The sequence below is a fragment of the Ursus americanus genome, chromosome 4 (assembly GCF_024610735.1).
Source record: "Ursus americanus isolate L20-20 chromosome 4, mUrsAme1.1.p, whole genome shotgun sequence".
Lineage (NCBI taxonomy): Eukaryota > Metazoa > Chordata > Mammalia > Carnivora > Ursidae > Ursus > Ursus americanus.
This window is the reverse complement of record NC_142130.1, coordinates 30,885,041-30,902,726: the sequence shown is the minus strand read 5'-3', so window position 1 is coordinate 30,902,726 and position 17,686 is coordinate 30,885,041. Positions and strand designations below refer to the sequence as shown.

The 17,686-nt window shown below is 43.0% G+C and overlaps 1 long non-coding RNA gene across 1 annotated transcript in view; it reads right to left on the bottom strand.

The window, feature by feature from the left end:
• Nucleotides 1-576: 576 nt before the first annotated feature.
• LOC123802199 (uncharacterized) overlaps nucleotides 577-17,686 on the bottom strand; it is a 67,146-nt gene continuing 50,036 nt past the window's right edge. The window contains exon 4 of the long non-coding RNA XR_006782455.2: nucleotides 577-3,684. This is a non-coding gene — a long non-coding RNA (uncharacterized LOC123802199). The remainder of the gene's footprint in view (nucleotides 3,685-17,686) is intronic.

The following is a 17,686-nucleotide window of genomic DNA, read 5'->3' as shown; positions in this document are numbered from 1 at the left end:
TCTGCTCCCACGGCAGTTAAGCACTTTTTTTTTTTTTTTAAGGTGTGGAGCCTAGTACAGGGCCCAAACTCACGACCTTGAGATCAAGACCTAAGCTGAGATCAAGAGTCAGATGCTTAACCGACTGAGCCACCCAGGCGCCCCTTAAGCACCTTGGTGTCAGGCTATATGGGAAGTGATCCCATCAAGCAGGTGTTAGTTCTAGAAAGACTGCCTAATTGAGCAGCAGAATGAAAAGGGTGGATCACACAGGAAGGAAGGTGGGGGTAGATGGGGGCACTGAGGGCTGGGATCTTCTTGGGATAGTAGCTGCTCTCTGATATTGGTAAGTTCTGCAGATCCAAGCTGACCGACTAGGGGATTATTAGCTTTTGAGTCAAAAGAACAGATTGACACAGTTGCCAAAGTCTTGAAAAATTTGCCATCTGATAGAATGAACCTTAGAATTAGTTTTTCTTTACTAACATTTCTTCCAGGTTATGTGCTCAGTGAAGAAACAAAACAAAAAAACTAGTAAAAAGACAAAAATTAAACAAAATCACACAACCGAAAGACAACTAGCAGCATTGCTGTAGATATTTCTAGTATTTGTCATGCATATATATTTTTCTTACAAAAATAGTAACATACATGTTATTTTCTAGCCTTCTTTTTAAAAAGGGAATTTACACTTCTTTTTTCAGCTTCAGAGGGCTTAATGAGTGACAATAAGAGGAAATTAAGGATCTGTATGAGTGATATTTATTCCTTGGAAAATGTGTGTGCTACAACTTAATTAATGGGTTAAACATTAAACACTGCATTATTGGTGTTTCATATAGATGTTTACCTATTTAAGATGATTATTAAACATGAATCATACATCTACACAAATACCCAGTAACCTGGGAATCAGGAGATCTGAGTGATCCTGTCATATCGTGCCCTCGACTTGATAGACAACCTGAAGCAAATCAATTCAATATTACTTCTCTAAATGAAGTCCAATTTCTTAAACACGGTGTATGAGGTCCTGTATGGTCTGGTCTATACAGCCATATTAGAATCACATGCAGTTCCCAGAAGGTACCATGCTCTCCTGTGCTTGCATATTTTTTAAACATTTTTTTTTACCTGAAACACTCCTTCCGATATGCCTTATTAACTCCTCTCTGCTTTAAATTTTTTTAAATTGTAGTAAAATACACATAACACAAAATGTACCATCTTAACCATTTTTAAGTGTATAGTTCATTAGTGTTAGGTACATTCACAGTTTGTGCAACCAATCTCAAGAACGCTTGTCATCTGGCAAAACTGAAACTCCTTCCCCATTGAACAACTCTCCATGCCGTCTTCCCCCCAGCCCCTGACAACCACCATTTTACTTTCTGTCTCAATGAATTTGATTACTCTGGATGCCTCTTGTAAAGTGAATCATTCAGTATTTTTCTTTTTGTGACTGGCTTTTTTCATTTAGCATAACGTTCTCAAGGGTCATTCATGTAGCATGTGCCAGGATTTCTTTCCTTTTGAAGACTGACTAACATTCCATTGTATGTATATACCTCGTTTTATTCGTCTATTTGTCTGCTGAGGAACACTTGTGATGCTTCCGCCTTTCGGCCATTGTGAACGCTGCTGCTGCTGCGAAGATGGGTGAACACCGACCTCTCCGATATCCTGCTTCGTTTTGCAGGGTTATACAACCACATGCGGAATTGTTGGATCATATGATAATTCTATTTTTGTCGCCTCCTTTTAAACTTTGCTTTCTTATACTTCTTTTCCCCAGATTAATGATTTCCTAGATTAATAAGCTACTCGTTTACAGAATGACTTTTATTATTCATATTTTATCAAGTAACTCTACTTAATTGGTTGCTTCCAATTTTCCATTATTAAAAACAATGCTAGATGAGTATTCATTAGAAGAATTCGCGGAAGTGGAATTACTGGGTTAAGGGGGAGGCGTTTTCAGGTTACCATGTGCAGTGTCACAGCGCACGCACAAGCTTCTAAAGGCTCCTTTGCATGACTTGTCAGCCTGTGTTTCCAGTACCCTTTATCAGCAGGGCCGGGTGCAGCAGCCTGAGGATCCTGTGGTGTCTTTAAACTTGACCCCAAAGAAGATATATCATTATACCAAAATTCTTCTTTCAGAAGTAATAGGCATTACTGTGAGTCATCAGTCATAAGAAGCAAAATGAATGATCAGAGTTTGCTGCCTACATTTTCAATTAAGTGATATCAATTCCATTTTTAAATGGTCCTCCCTAAGTAAACATGAAAAGGCCCCTCAAGTTTGTATATTACTTGTCAGTTTACAAACTACTTCCACTTAAGGTTTTCTTATATATTCCTTATTGTTAGTTATTATTCTGCCCTGGTTGACACATGAAGAAAGTGAGGCCCGGAGAAGTGACTTGCCTGAGGTCACAGAGCTGATAATCAGTGTCTTCTGGTTCCATGTTCATTGCTTTTCAAATTACAGATGATTCATTTACCAGTCCTTGAGATCTAATCATAATGAGTAAGCATAGTGTAGACGTTTCTAGAAAGAGGCAGTACTGGTTTGGAAAAAGTGGCTGAAAGCTGTGATTTAATAGGAAGCCATTTTGTGACTGATACATAATACAGAAATACAAACAGTATTTCCCTTTGCCGCTGGAAGTGTGTGATGACCTCCACCGAGCTGCTTGAGGGTGGCGTCAAGCATGGTGGGCTCTGGGGTCAGCCTGTTGGATTTGAAGGCTGGCTTTACAGAACGAGTTACGTGATCTGAACAAATTAACCTCTCTGTGCTGCTGTTGCTTCACCCCTAATAATAGCTCCCACCTCGTTGGGTTCATGTGAAAGTTAGGTGAGATCATGTGAGTGCCCGGCACATGCTAACTGCCAGCTACGTAATGCCTCTTATTGCTAGTGTCGAGGACTAGATAATACTGTTCCTCTATTCTATCCCGAGGAGGAGGGGACATGGAAGAGGCTGGTGCAGAACAAGTTCAGAGTGAAAGTAGGCTTCTCTGCTGCTGGCTGATTTTTAAAGGGCTTCTCCAGTAGACTATCACTGGTTTTCAGACGTTTGATTGAGATATGGCCTAGTGTAGTTTACTTTGTGTTCACTCTACCTTGTGGGTTGTTGAGCTTCTTGAGTCTCTGGGTTTATAGTTTTCATCAAATTTGAAATACACTTGGCTATTATATCTTCAATGATTTTCTTCCTTCCCTTCTGGGACTCTAATTACAAGTATATTAAACGGCTTGATATTGTCTGGCAGATCACTAAGACTTGGTTTGATTATTTTTTCCCAGTCTTTTTTTTTCTCTCTGTGCTTCAGCTTGGAAAGTTTGTATCACTATGTTTTTAGGTTCACTGACCCATTATTTTGCCATGTCTGATCTGCTATCAATCATGTGAAATTATAATCATTTCATTTCAGATATTGTATTTTTCAACTCCACAGAGTTCCATTTGGTTCTTTATCGTATCTTCCATTTCTCTCTTCATGACATTAGTTTTCTATCAAATCTTTGGGCATATTTGTATTCATTATTTTAAGATCCTTGTCTGCTAATTCCATCCTCTGTCATTTATGGGCCCATCTCTCTTTACTGTTTTTTCTCCTTGTTATAGGTTGTATTCTCTGGCTTCTTCGCATGTCAGGTGGATGCCTGCTCAGGAATGGGCTGACTCCCTGGAATCTGAGGCACCGAGAAAAAGGAGGAGGAGAAGAAGTAAGGAGGAGCAACACAGCCTTCTGTCAAAGAAAGATCGAGAACAACAAGATTCTGAGCAGAAGCAACAGCAATAGCATCTTTCATCTGTATGGCACTTCAAGGTTCACAAAGGTTCACCTTCATTACCCTCCATAACTTACGGGACATCCTTTCCTGGAAATTGGGACAGATATTTTTATCACCAGTTTACAAGTGAGGAAACTGAGCTCAGACATATTTAAGTGACTTGGCCAGACTCACGTATGCTCAGAAGTCCAAGGGCCATTGTTAACATTCTTATTCACCTATGATGTCTTCCATTCAGGTGTTTAGAAAAAAAGCTCAGAATCTTTACCTCAAGAAATGTTGAGGCACACACAAACCTTGAACCTGCCTCCATTCCTTTGTTAAATTATTTATGGAAGACTAAAGGATATTTGCTACCACCCCCAATATCTTAGCTACTCCCAGAGCATGAAAGACATTGTGTAGTAGATTAGGAGGATTCCTAATATTCTCATGAACATGTCGGCATTTACTAGCAGGGAGTCCATGGACGTCTTACGATGATCCTGGGACATCTGCCTCACCGTTGGTCGTTAATTAGCCTCGCGTCATTGTTACATTGCAGCCTTCGCTTCCAGCTTCAGACAGTCTAGTCTAAAAACGACGGAGTGATTTATACCCAGTGTAGTACAGATTGCACTTGGATTCATTCTTTTTTTTCTCTCTCTTCAAGGAATTATACCAGCAAATCAGTATCTACATCAGTAGTTTTAAAACTTCTTATTTTCTCCAGAAGAATATCTTTTTAAAAAATAAAATCTAATGTGGAGCCCAACTACATAACACAGATGAAAGAGGAACTGATCTGGTTGAATAGGGTGGGGTGGGGGACATGGAGCTGCCAGGGTCCCAGCTACTTGGCAAGAGCTTACCTCTCGCACAATAACCCTATAACTCCAAAGAACTGGGAAAAACACTGGCCTGTATAATAAAATTAAAGCATCTATTTATCCTTCCTTGCATCCAAACAATATTTACTGAGTCCCCACTCTGTGAGAGACACCGTGTTGGATCTTGCCGGGGGGAGGGCGCCGGGGTAAGGGATAGTGGGGAGAGCACGCAGATGGCACACACCTCAAGCAGTTCACAATTGAGGAGGAATAAGTCCACAGAGGACTACAGTATAGGGTAGAAAGGCTAAATGCCACAGCAGAGGTTCAGATCAAGGGCCTTTGGAAGCATTCTCCTGACTCGAGGGCGCTAGCTGAAGTTCATAGAATACAACCATAATACCACGCACCACGGAGGGGGCCTTGGTCCTGGTGAAACATACAAGAAAAATGTCAATGCATGGAAGTTATCTCTGAGAGGAAAGATTATGGCCAGTTTCTAACTGTCATCATGCTTTGTAAAAAATACTTCTCAAGTTTCTACACATTATGCGTATTACTTTAGCATTCAGAGAAAACCTTAAGAAAAATAAAAGACCATCATTACAAATTGCATGAAATGATTTGTCTTTACTTTTTAAATGATGTTATCTTTACTGTTAAAGAAAAACAGCAGGTGAAATACTATTTTAAACTTTCCCTGTATTCTTTTATTTTGGGTAAGCTGGAAAGGAGTAGCTGATAGGAAAAGGGACTGACGTGGTAAGCGCCTGTTTAGAGACTTTCCAGAGCTCCTTTGAGGGGCTTTCTGGGTACCCCATCTCTAGCCTCAGCCCTCACTTGACTGCCCAGCCGTAGCAGTGCCTCACCCTCACTGCACCCCACCCTGGTTCCTCCCGTACACCCTACACTCCAGGCACCGGGCTGATGCTCCCTGAGCGGGCTCTGTCCCTGCAGGTTCCATACCATCACTCATTGCTCCCTCTGCCAGCACACGCCTTCCTTCTCTCCACTTGTTAAAATCTTACTCACTTTTCCAAGCCCAGCTCACCTGCCGCCTCCTCTGGGAAACCTTCGATATCGCTGTACCGCTTACAACCTTCACTTTCAACCCGATAGAATGATGCTCTCTTCTCTATTGTCATCGGTGTTGTTTCTTTCTCTGTTGTTGAATTTCTCACCGTCTGCTTGCAATGTGTCGGTGTACGTGCCTGTCGCTAGGCTAGAACGAAGAGCTCTCGCAGGGCATGGATGGGGCGCTTTCCATCACTTTCCCCACAGTCTCTGACAGGACTTCCGGCACCTAGCAGGTGCTTGATAAATATTGCAGAGAATGAGGAGAAAGAAGCCTGAGTTGCTGAGGCTGAATCAACAAGAAGAAGTCAGAGACTTAAAAAAGAGGATCAAGACAGCAGGTGGGGAAGGCAGGAAAAAACCTTCGCACAGGTGTCTGCTCCTCACGGAAGGCATGTTGTTGAGCTCACCTGGAGCCAAGATCTGCTGCCGCCACATTCCCTCGGTTCCCACAATGCTACTTCTTTTTACCTCACAAAGTGGGGTCACAATTAGTTAGGTCTATGTTGCTTTAAAGTAACAGAAGCTTGGGGTACCTGGATGGCTCAGGTGGTTGGGTGTCCAACTCTTTTTGAAGTTTTTATGTATTCGTTTGACAGAGAGAACACAAGCAGGGGGAGCAACAGAGGGAGAGAGAGAAGCAGGCTCCCCACAGAGCAGGGAGCCCAATGCACGGCTTGATCTGAGGACCCTGGGATCATGACCTGAGCCCAAGGCAGACGCTTCACTGACTGAGCCACCCAGGCGCCCCAGGGCATCCAACTCCTGATTTTAGCTCAGGCCATGATCTCATGGGTCATGAATCTAGCCCCACATCCGGCTTTGCACTTGGAGGTGATTCTCCTTCCCTCTCGCTCTGTCCCTCCCCCCCACACGCCCTCCTGTGCTCTCTCTCAAAATAAATACATAAATCTTAAAAAAAAATAAAGTAAAGGAAGCTTCATCTGCCAATAAAAATATAAAATAAAAATAGGAAGGGGAGAACTTTTATTGGAGGAATACTTGGGAAATTCTTAAAACTTAATAAGAAAACAAACACCCCAATTTAAAAAGGGCATGTATTTGATTAGACACTTCACCAAAGAAGACATGTAGATGACACATTAGCACATGAAAAGATGCTCAACATCAACAATCATTAGGAAAATGGGGATTAAACCCGCAATGAAATACCACTAGGATGCCTACAGTTAAAAAGACTGCCAAAACCAAGTGCTGGTAAAGATGTGGAACAATCACAACTCTCACATGCTTCCAGGAGAAAGTAAAAATGATACAATGACTGTGGGGAAAATGGCTTGGCAGTTTCTTAAAAAATTAAATACGTGTTTACCATATAGCCCACCCATTTCATTCCTTGGAATTTACCCTAGAGAAATGAAAGCATGTCTGCACACAAACTCTGCTTGTCAGTGTTCGTAACAGCCTTGTTTGTAAGAGTCCCGATCCAGAAACCACCCGAATGGTCATCAGCAGGAGAATGGATAAATAATTGCAGTATATCCATAGAGTGGATTACTACTTGGCAGTAAAAGGGAATTAATTATTGCTATAGGCAACAACATGGGTGAATATCAAAATAATTATGTGAAAGGAGAGAAACCAGACACCACCCCTATCCCCTCAAAGAACATGATCTCATTTGTATAAAATTCTAGAAAATGCAAACTAAACATCATGACAGAAAGCAGATCAGTGGTTGCCTTGGGACGGGTTGGCAGAGGAAGGAGACAAGTAGGGGCAGGAGGAAGGGATTATGAAGAGCCATGAGGAAGCTTTTGGTGGGAAAAGTTTATTATCTTTACTGTGGTGATGGTTTGGGGGTATATACTTTTGTCAAAACATAAAATTGTACACTTTCAATCTTGCAGTTTATTATATGTCAATGATACCTTGATAAAGCTGTTTTTAAAAAGCTAACAAACAGACCGTTTCTCTTAAAACGAAACATGCACTTACCATACCCAGAAATTGCACTCTTGGGCATTTCTCCCAGAAAAATGAAAACTGATGTTTACACAAAAATCTCCACATGAGCGTTCACAGCAGCTTTATTCATATTAGCAAAAAAATTGGAAACAACACAAATATCCTTAAAGGATGAGTGGCTAAACCAAGTCTGGTGCGTTCATACTATGGCAAACTCCTCAACGATAAAAAAGAATGAATTATTCATCTACGCAACAACTTGGAAGGATCTTAAGGATATTATGCTTAGTGATAAAAGGCAATCTAAAAAGGTTACATGCTGAATGATTCCATTTATAATCATTCTCAAGTGACAAAGCTGTCGAGATGGAGAGTGGATTCGTGGTTGCCAGGAACCAGGGGTGGGTTAGGGAAGTGTGACTTTGGAGAGAAAGCACAAGGGAGCTCTTTTGTGGTGATGCAACAGTTTTGTATCCTGATTGTTGCAGTGGTTGCACAATGTGGGGTCAAATTGCATAGAACTACACACACACACACACACACACACACGCGCACACACACACGTGCATGTAAAACCTGTTGCCAACTGAATGAGGTCTTAGTCTACTTAGCAGTATTGCACCAATGTCAGTTTCCCAGTTTTGATACAGTACTGCAGTCCTGTAAGGAGTCATCACTGGGAGAAGCTGGGTTCAAGGGATCCTATGAGCTATTTGTGGAATTTTCTGTGATCTATAATGATTTCAAAATAAAAACCTTAGAAACATGCATAATGGAGATTAAAAAACAAACAAACAACAACCACAATAAAATCCTCTTCTGGAGACTTCAGGTTGGGCTAGTGAAGTTAAAGCCCCCTAAGACACATGTCTCCCCCGAAGTTCTTCCTAAACAACTTTAATTTATTAGCCTGTATGAGACAGAGAACAAACAAATTCATATTCCCACCCATATTAAACAAAGGCAAAACCCACAGATGTTGAGCAAGTCTATGAACATGTGGTCTTGACTGGTCTTACTTCTTCGAGGCAGAAAGCACCAGAATTCGAGTTTACGAAGGTCAGGGACACTGTCTTTACAATTCTACTACCTAGGATAAGGCCCGGTTCATTAGGAGAGCCCAGCAAAAGCCTTTGCAAGGAAAGCAGATGGAGAGGGAGGGAAGCAGAAGGGTAAAGAAAGGGAAGAAACCTCTGATCGACTTTGGACAGTGTCTTCTCTTTTGTGTCAGTGTAGAAAGGTTGGGTTTAGTTAATAACAGATTTGGGTACAGGACCAATTCCACGTAATGGAGGGATTGAGGGCAAGGAAGGCTAAGGCCCCCTGTGTAAACCTCCACATCCTTGGACAATGAGAATCCTAACTCCTGCCGGACTTCCCTTTTGCTGGGACAAGAGTGTCCCACTGAGGCTGCATGTGTAGAGACTAGAGCCAGGCCGGGAATGCGAGGGTCTGAGAGAGTCACTGAAGCCATCCGTAGTGGAAGATTTTAAGGACGAATATGAGCTGAGGTCTTGACAAAGAGCCCAGATTCAGCCAAAGAAGAACAGATTCCAAAGCTAGTTCAGAAGTCCAGCGTGGAACCCAAGAGGAACCGAGAATCAGAAGTCTGAAGGGGACAGGACTGGCATGATCAAAAACCAACGTGGAGCATCTGAACAGTTGGCAAGGCGCTCCTTGCCCCCCTCTGTCCATGTGCCTACCTGGTTGACTTACAAACACAATCAGAGCTGCTACTTCATATTCTATAAAAGAGTTACAAGAATAGGAAATTTTCAAGACTGTCTTGGACTCCTCAAAGTATTAGTAAAATAGTTAATATTTATTCAGATTCTTAGGGCTTCTTTCCTCAACGCCATTTTGAAGATGATGTCATTTGGCTTTGGTAGGTTGACTGGGTTCAACGTGAGGAACATAAACAAATTGCCATCTTGCTCTCGTTCATACCTCCTTCTCCCCCAGGACTCCAAGGCTTTGTGTTTTAAATAGTGTCAGCCTGGGGCTCCTGGGTGGCTCAATCAATAAAAAGTGGCTGGCTTTTTATTTTGGCTCAGGTAATGATCTTGGGGTCCTGCGATCAAGCCCTGCATAGGGCTCCCCACGCAGTGGGGAGTCTACTTGAGAGTCTCTCTCCCTCTTCCTCTGCCCCTCCCCCCATTCACGGTTGTGCTCTCTCTCTCTCTCTTTCTCTCACATAAATAAAATAAGTCTTTAAAAAGAAATTAGTGTCAGCCTGTTCCCACCTCATATTTAGTAACGTGGCCTCCCCCTATGCTAATGTGACTTAAAGTTACACATTTTTCCTTAAAGTCCTTTACACCTTGGCTAGCTACTCAAGTTTGCAAGCTTCAAAATTTAGATTTAGCAGAAATATGAGTATCTGGTTTTTCTAAGAAATACATTGAACACAAAACTGTGAGGCTACGTTTTCTGTCATGATAGCCCTGAACTCACATTTCTCATCCATCTTCTTAACCTTTCACATCATTTCCTAAAGCCATTTCATCTTCCTTCTAAAATGCCAACCTAAAAATAAGTAATCACACTGAAAAGGATCCAGATGGAAACAGAAAAACATGGACACACTCATTTGGTACGTGAAACATTTTCTATATTTGTCAGTAGACCGAAGTTTGCTTCTCATCTTCATTTCTGCCTCATCACAGAGGAGTATTAGAGATTCACAGAAATGCTTTGACCCACTGGAACAAAATTCATTCTACATGGTTTTTGACGTCAGGTGGTCATAGTTGATTTTGGCATTTAAGCTTAAGAAAATTATCTGGAAATAGACATGACAAATTTACACTTTCTATTCAATCAAACTAAGGCTTCAGATTATTGTATGCATTCTCAAGAAACATACTTTTGTTTGTTTTTTTCGATCAGTTGGGAAAAGAAGGCTGCATCAAACTCAGAACTTGGCAAGTCCGCTCATTTTTCTTGGTGTAAGAGTATGGAAGACTTTCTAAGGCAGCTTCCTAAACGTAGACAAGTAGGACTTTTAGACTCATGAAAACCAGATGAATACTGCAGAGTACAAGTAAAGTCAGAAAGGCAAAATACAAGACTAATCAGAATTCCTAATGAGCTATTATCTTAATTCTCATTTAAAAAAAATTCTCATTTTTATTATCTTTTTGGAAGAAAGAAGAATATTACTCTCTCTCTCTCTCTCATATTGGCAGGCAGGGAGGACTTAGTGAGTAATTTTTTTTCCAGAGGAATCATCTGGTGTCAGTACACACTTACCTAAAATACCTATATCTTCCTTATTTACAGTCTTGTTCAATGGCAACTGGCATTCAGAATGAGAAATGTGAGACACCACAAGATATTGAGTCACCAAAGGAAAAAAATATCATACTTACTATCAAAGCAAGAAATCTTTCTACACCGTATTAGAACAAATACCTCAATAAAACACTGAAACCAAAGTGTTTACTGGATAACTAACTATCTTTTAGTCAGGAGAGGTCTCATTCCCTAGGCAGTGTGATAAATCTTTGTGAGAGTGTATTAAAGAGTTCTAAATTTTAGGACTAAGTTAACAATTTAAGCCATGGAGAGCCGCAAATTAGTCCCCCAGAATCTGACAAAAACATCAGCCCCTAAATTTTGTGGCTTTTGAAATGGCCCAAGTGTGAGACTTAGACCTGCTATCAGTAGGTTTAATTCTACATGAATTTTTTTTTTTTAAAGATTTTATTTATTTATGTGACAGAGAGACAGCCAGTGAGAGAGGGAACACAAGCAGGGGGAGTGGGAGAGGAAGAAGCAGGCTCACAGCGGAGGAGCCCGACGTGGGACTCGATCCCGGCACGCCGGGATCACGCCCTGAGCCGAAGGCAGACGCTTTAACGACTGCGCTACCCAGGCGCCCCTAATTCTACATGAATTATGGGCCACAAATGATGATCCCCCAGGCTCCAAAAATGTTCCTAAATTTCAAAGTACAGGTGCTGCAAAGGCAATCAACGTGTTGGTAGGAACATCGTCCTGAAAAAGATGTTGAGCCCCAATACCAAGAGAGCGCACCTTCCAAAACCTAGAAGGTAACAAGAGCAGAGCCACTCAGTCCTCCAGATTCAACGTCCAAATCCCACCACGGAATCCTGGGGCCAGACACAGCCCTGACCACAAGGCTGGATGCGGGCATCTCCCTCTCTCAAACTCTCTGAACCATGAACGTGCTGACTTGGGACCCCAGGATAGCTGTCCATTCCCTGATCTGGAATTGCTCTTTTCCTCACGACACGTACTACATTCTATCCTGCAACGCGGAAATTTATCTACAGGCTTCATCTTCCCTGCTATATTGTAAACTGTTTGAGTGCAAGGACCATGGCTATGTTATCATCTTTGAAGTAACACAAGTGGGAAAGCCCACCATAAGTTATGAAATGCTTTCACGTGTCCAAGTTTCTATTCTTGTAAAATTCTTCGTCTCTATGAGTGCCTTACGCATTGTAGATGCCCAGTAAAGATTTGTTGACTGACAGAATAAATGAATGAATGCCTTAAATGATTTCCTCTTATCACCAGAATTGCACGTGGTATCTAGTAGAGAGACGCCCAGCAAACAGAAGGTCAACTCTCTCAAGGGCATTCGTTGGAACGGAGCCTGGCAGGCTGACCTGCCGTCTTCAGCTTTCTGCTCATCCAACACCAATGCCCACACCGATTCTTCCATTTCACACTATAGGATTTGGTTGCACCCCGTGGCGTCCTGGCAAGCTGTCCAGGAAAGTGTCCTCAGGGAAATGAGGATGTCTGACCCCATGCTTCAAAGGAATTTCGGGACTGGTGAGTGCAGAGGTTGCCAAAAACTACCCCGCCATTTGGATGCGCAAATAGCCAGCATTAACACGACTCTCCTCCCCCAGGAAGCACAGGGAACTAAAAACAACGAAACCCAAGTGAGCATCTAATTAAAAGAAACCAAATTGGGCATTTTGCTCTGTTGCTCTCTCTATGCCAAATGCACAGGACTAAATACATAGAGAAAAGTGTCCTGCTTTCAAAACGCTTCAGAATTTTGCAAGGCTTTCTAAACTCTTTTGTCATTTGTAATCTGTCCCAGAACAGAGATGTTACCTTTAGGGGGGAAAAAGCACAACCTGTTTTAGGAGCATATGTGGGGAAACTCTAAATAAATCACTTTCTCTTTCTGGAACACTTCTCCTGTTTTAAAATTCAGAAAGGAAAAAATTAAGGAGGAAAAACAATGAGATTTCAGAATGGTCATTCTCCTTATTGAATTGATAATCCAGAGGTCCACTCGTCACCTGCTCATAGCCAATCCTTCATTCTTAGCCAATCACAGGTGAAGCCAGAAGCCCTCAGATTCTATGACACATTCGCAACGCTTCACTCAGAACATTTCCCAACTGCTGTATTTTTTTCCACAGAGTCTCACTATTTCACTATAAATACTAAAAGAACAGGCCCCTTGTTCTCAGGCAAGAAAACACAGAAGCTTCATTTGTTTATTATTTTTAGCCACTATGCATTTTGTGTGCTTTATAGCTTCTTGAGTGTTTAATTGTGAATATGTTGGCATGTGATTTGAGGTCAGCTGTTCGTTCCCTGGATGGTACAGTCAGTCAATCCATAATACTGACGGGGAGAAATCTCATTTAAATTCAAGCTTCAAATTCTAGGCTGTCAACGTATAATCTCCCTCTCTGCAAATCCTCTATGTCTCTCATGAAAAAATTGTTCAAGCTATTTAATTGTCCTTGAATATAGTTTCTAAAGCAACTTTCATCTTCTTCATTGCTGTAAGAAAACGCAGATGGGCAAACAGAAAAAAAAAAAGTTCCCTGCAATTCTCCCACCCAAGGGTAATCCCAGTTAGTGTTTTGGTGCCCAGTCTTCTCAGCTGGTTGAAAGAATTCTTTGAACAACCTCCGAAACAAATTCAAAGTGAGCTTCACCAAGGCTTTACGTGTGGCCATGTTCTTCAAAATCTCTTCTTTAAAAAGCCAAAACCACAGAAAGATTTTTCTTTCATTTAATGTTTTCAGTTTGCCACCAATATACAGCTCAGGTGGGCCATCAGTCTCTGGGAAAATGGGCGTTTGGAAAGAAAAATGTGGGTTTCTGCTATTCCACATCTCATTACAAGAATGCCTTAACTGATTACATATCACCCATTTCCCGCTCCTCCCAGGTCCACCCCAACCCTACTCCGGAACTTCTTTGATACCTACTCTGGGATCCCTTCATCTGGTTCTTTTGCTTCCAATTTTGCCTCTGAGGGGTGAGAGTAGGATCACCGGGGCAAGACTGGAAGTAAATACAACACAGTATTGAACCACAGGTGTTGGTTGTATTAGTTTCTGTATCCTTACAGATTTTTTTAAAGTTCTAAATATTAACAAAACAGAACAAAACAAAAGGTATGGTTCTTGTCTTCAAGGAACTCAGGCTCTGACATAATGTACAAACTCTTACAAGACATTCAAGACTTGCAAACAGATCGTTGCCTTAGACAGCTTTTTAACAAAGGTTAATACAAGCGCTAGACTCTAGCAGCTGGGGGAGCACAGAGTGGGGATCACCACTTCCCTCCCCAACCATGTCTTCTTAGAGAATGCAGGAAGGCTTCTGCCAAGAGACACAGATTGACTTGGCTGGGAAGATGAGTAGTTTTCTGTGGTTTCAAGTGTAAGTGAGTGCATTGCAGGAAAAGCCATGGCGTGTGTAGAATCAGACGCTGAGACTATGCGCGTGCTTGGGGGAGGGAGTGTGTTTCAGTATGGCTGGGGTCCTTCTGTGTCAGCGGATGAACTTGGAGAAGTGGGGATTCACCGGGTGGCGAAGAGGCCAATATGACAAGCAACCAACGGTTGACATAAAACCAATAAAGCAATGAAGAGCATAATGCACCTTTTGTGTTGGCAATGTCTTCCAGGGGACAGTGTGGAAGATAGAGGGGAGGGAGAACTTGAGGAAGGGAAGGAGAGAGACCAATCGGGAGGCTACCACGGTGATCTACTCGAGCGATGATGATGGCTTATGATAGGGCAATGGCAGAGAGAGACAGCTGGGGAATCTTAAGAAGACAGAATCCATCACACATGGAGACAGATTGGATGTGGCGGGAGGGAGAGGGCAGACATGAGAGGGACTGCTGGATTTCTGGCTTGGCAGTGGGTTGGATGGTGTTATAAATGCACTGAGATGGGAGCAGAAGTAAAGAAGAAAAGATGAGTAAAATTTGCAACACGTTGAGTTTGCAACATCTTGGAGTTGCCCAAGAGACCACGAGGTATAGAGATTTGGAGTGAGTGCAGCACGTGTGCTCTCTAGGCTGGAAGCAAAGTCATTGATACAACACCACCACAGCCGAGGCCATGATGGTGTTGAAGGTATGCTGGGAAGAGTAAGAGAGAGAGAGAATACAGGCAGGAGATCAACATTTAAGAGATCGAGGGGTAGTCTAGGAGAAGGAGGAAGACCAGGAAAGAGTGGTGTCAGTCAGTGTTGCATTTGCTAAAGGAGGAAATCATTTCAACAAGGAACAGTTCCTAGGTAAGAGCTGGCAGACAATTCATATAAGACATGGTGTTGCCAGATACAATACAGAGTGCCCAGTTAAATTTGAATTTCAGATAGAAATGAATTTTTTTAGTATAAGTATGTCCCCAATTTTTTTTTGCTAAATATGGCAACCCTAGCAAGATATGGACTAAAAGTGCATATAAACGTGGTAGTTAAAGCAGGTAGTTAAAGCAGGGAGCAGAAGCAGGAGGGGATTGAGAGACAAAGCATGTGAACCATTCTTTCTAGAAATCAGGCCGTGAAGCAATAGAGTAGGGGGCAGAGTTAAGACGGGGAGGGTTTTCTTAAAGTGGACAGGCATGATATGTCTCACCCCTCTCTCACCACCAGCCGGAAACCACATGAGTTTCAAGACCATGTCTTACTTGTCTTTGCAGTGAAAGTGCACACCTGCCCAGACCCTTTCCCTTGTGCATCAGAAACTCAACAATTGCTGCTGCTAAGTTGGATCCTGAGCCTGGGTTTCTCCAGGCCTGAAGGAAAGAGCTGAGAATATCAAGAGATGCATCACTTCTGCCTCGATATGAAAATTACGACCCCAAATACTTGGGGCACATATGGCTCATGTTTATTAGAAGGATCTGGGAAATTGTCTCGGCTCTGCATTTCTATTTACCAGTGAAGGCACATCTGAGAGGCCCACCGTCCTTGCTGCCCACCTGCTAATATACAGTAGCCCCAGGAACGAGCAAACGCTTAGATGCCTCGGGCTTGTCAAGACTATGCAACTTTCCAGGTGAGGCAAACAGATTGTGACTATCTGGCCGAGGGGAACACAAAATAAAACAAGGTGTGCACCAAACCTGCAGAGTAAGTTTCTCAAGAGGGTTTCTCGATCGGTGGGCAAATTCAAAATCCTTCAGCCTGGTCTGACGTTCGCTGCTGCACTGGGCCCGCGAACTGCCTTTCTTCCTTTACGCAGCTGAGTGAAAGCCACTTCCCACTGGAGAAACACGTCAGCCACAAAACTAACCGATTAAGAGGCTGTTCAAGCCTGGCTTAAGTGATCCAAAGCAGGCCGGCAAAGGCACAGGTGCTTTCAAAGACAGCTCTTCTAGCATTTCTGCCCCTGACGCGCTTGTGAGCCGGCACGGGAGGTACTGCGGACTCTGCTCGGCCAGGAGGGAGGAAGCATGCTGGTGACCCCCTTCCTGCAGAAGAGACTCCGTGAGGAGACCGCCGTTAGACGACCTGCACTGACCCCGAGTGGCTCATGGAACAGAGAGCGGGACTGAGGTGGGGCCTACCCCTCAGATTGGGGCTCTCCAGCCGGACCTGAAGCTCCTGAGGGCCCCCAGTGGGAAATGCAGAAGGTCACTGAGAGCTGAGGCCAGCAGGCCTGCCATGAGCCTCTGTGGCAAGGGGGAAGTGACCCTAAGCAGAGGCGGTGAAGGGGGCTGCCCATGCCTCAGGACACAGGCTGAGACCCAGGTGTTCCGTACTAGTGAGAGCTGGGGTTCCAGGAGGCCAACAGCAGGAAGGAGAGAGGGAGGGACATCACAAGAGAATGGACCGCAGGCTTCCACAGCATGGACTTCAGCTGCAGGTGTGAACACAGTAGGGGCTTTTCCACTTCGGGCAGTGAGAACCCAGAGAAGAGAGCAGAGACTAGCCTTCCTGGGAGGTGGAGGGGAAATAGCCTGGTAGGGAAAGTTTGAGCCTGGAATTACTTGAATACTTGTTCAAAAGAAACCAAGAAATTGGAATACAAAAAATCTGAGAGCTGTGACTTGACCAGTTTTTTTTCCCCTGCTCCTCAACGGGATTTGGGTCTGTGCAGGACAAAATGATCAGTTACAGGGGAAAAAAACAAAAAACAAAAAACAAGGATCCCACCGACGATGCATACTTAAGGTACAGTGTATGAATTTACACCAGCACCTCCCTGGTGAATTTCGTAAACTTGGGCTATCTACTTGACTTCTTTAAGCCTCAGTTTCTGCATCTGCGAAATGGGGATAACACTAGGTCATAAGGGATGTTGTGTGTATTAAATGAAATGATGCACACGAAAGCGCAGGGAGCAGCGCCCAACACACAGCAGTGCCCGTGAATGGCCCCATAACATTATTACTTAGCTTCCATGAGCTTCGTTGTCTATCTCTGTAAATTGGGGAGTACAATTTCCATTTCTCAACAGATACTGTTAATTTTTGTTTCCCCCTCTGTTCCTTTTTCTGAAGAGCTACAGTTTATCTTATCTCATCTTCTACCTCAAATAAATACATCTCTATTCATCTATTTAATCGAGAATGTTTTCTTGAGTTTTTGCTGCGTGTCAGTCACTGTCCTGAGGGTTCCCCAGATGATACATGTACAGTGTATGTCATTCACAGGCTGTTGGTGGTGAGGAGGGGGACAATGTTCTTACTTCTTTCTTGTAGAAAGGAAAAATGATAAGCAAGAATGCAAAAGAACTGTGGTGACTCAGAAGAGACAGGGTGATCTCCAGCTAGAAGTCAGGGACTGCTTCCTGTGTAACATGGCATTTGAACTGAACCTTGAAGAATAAGAGACAC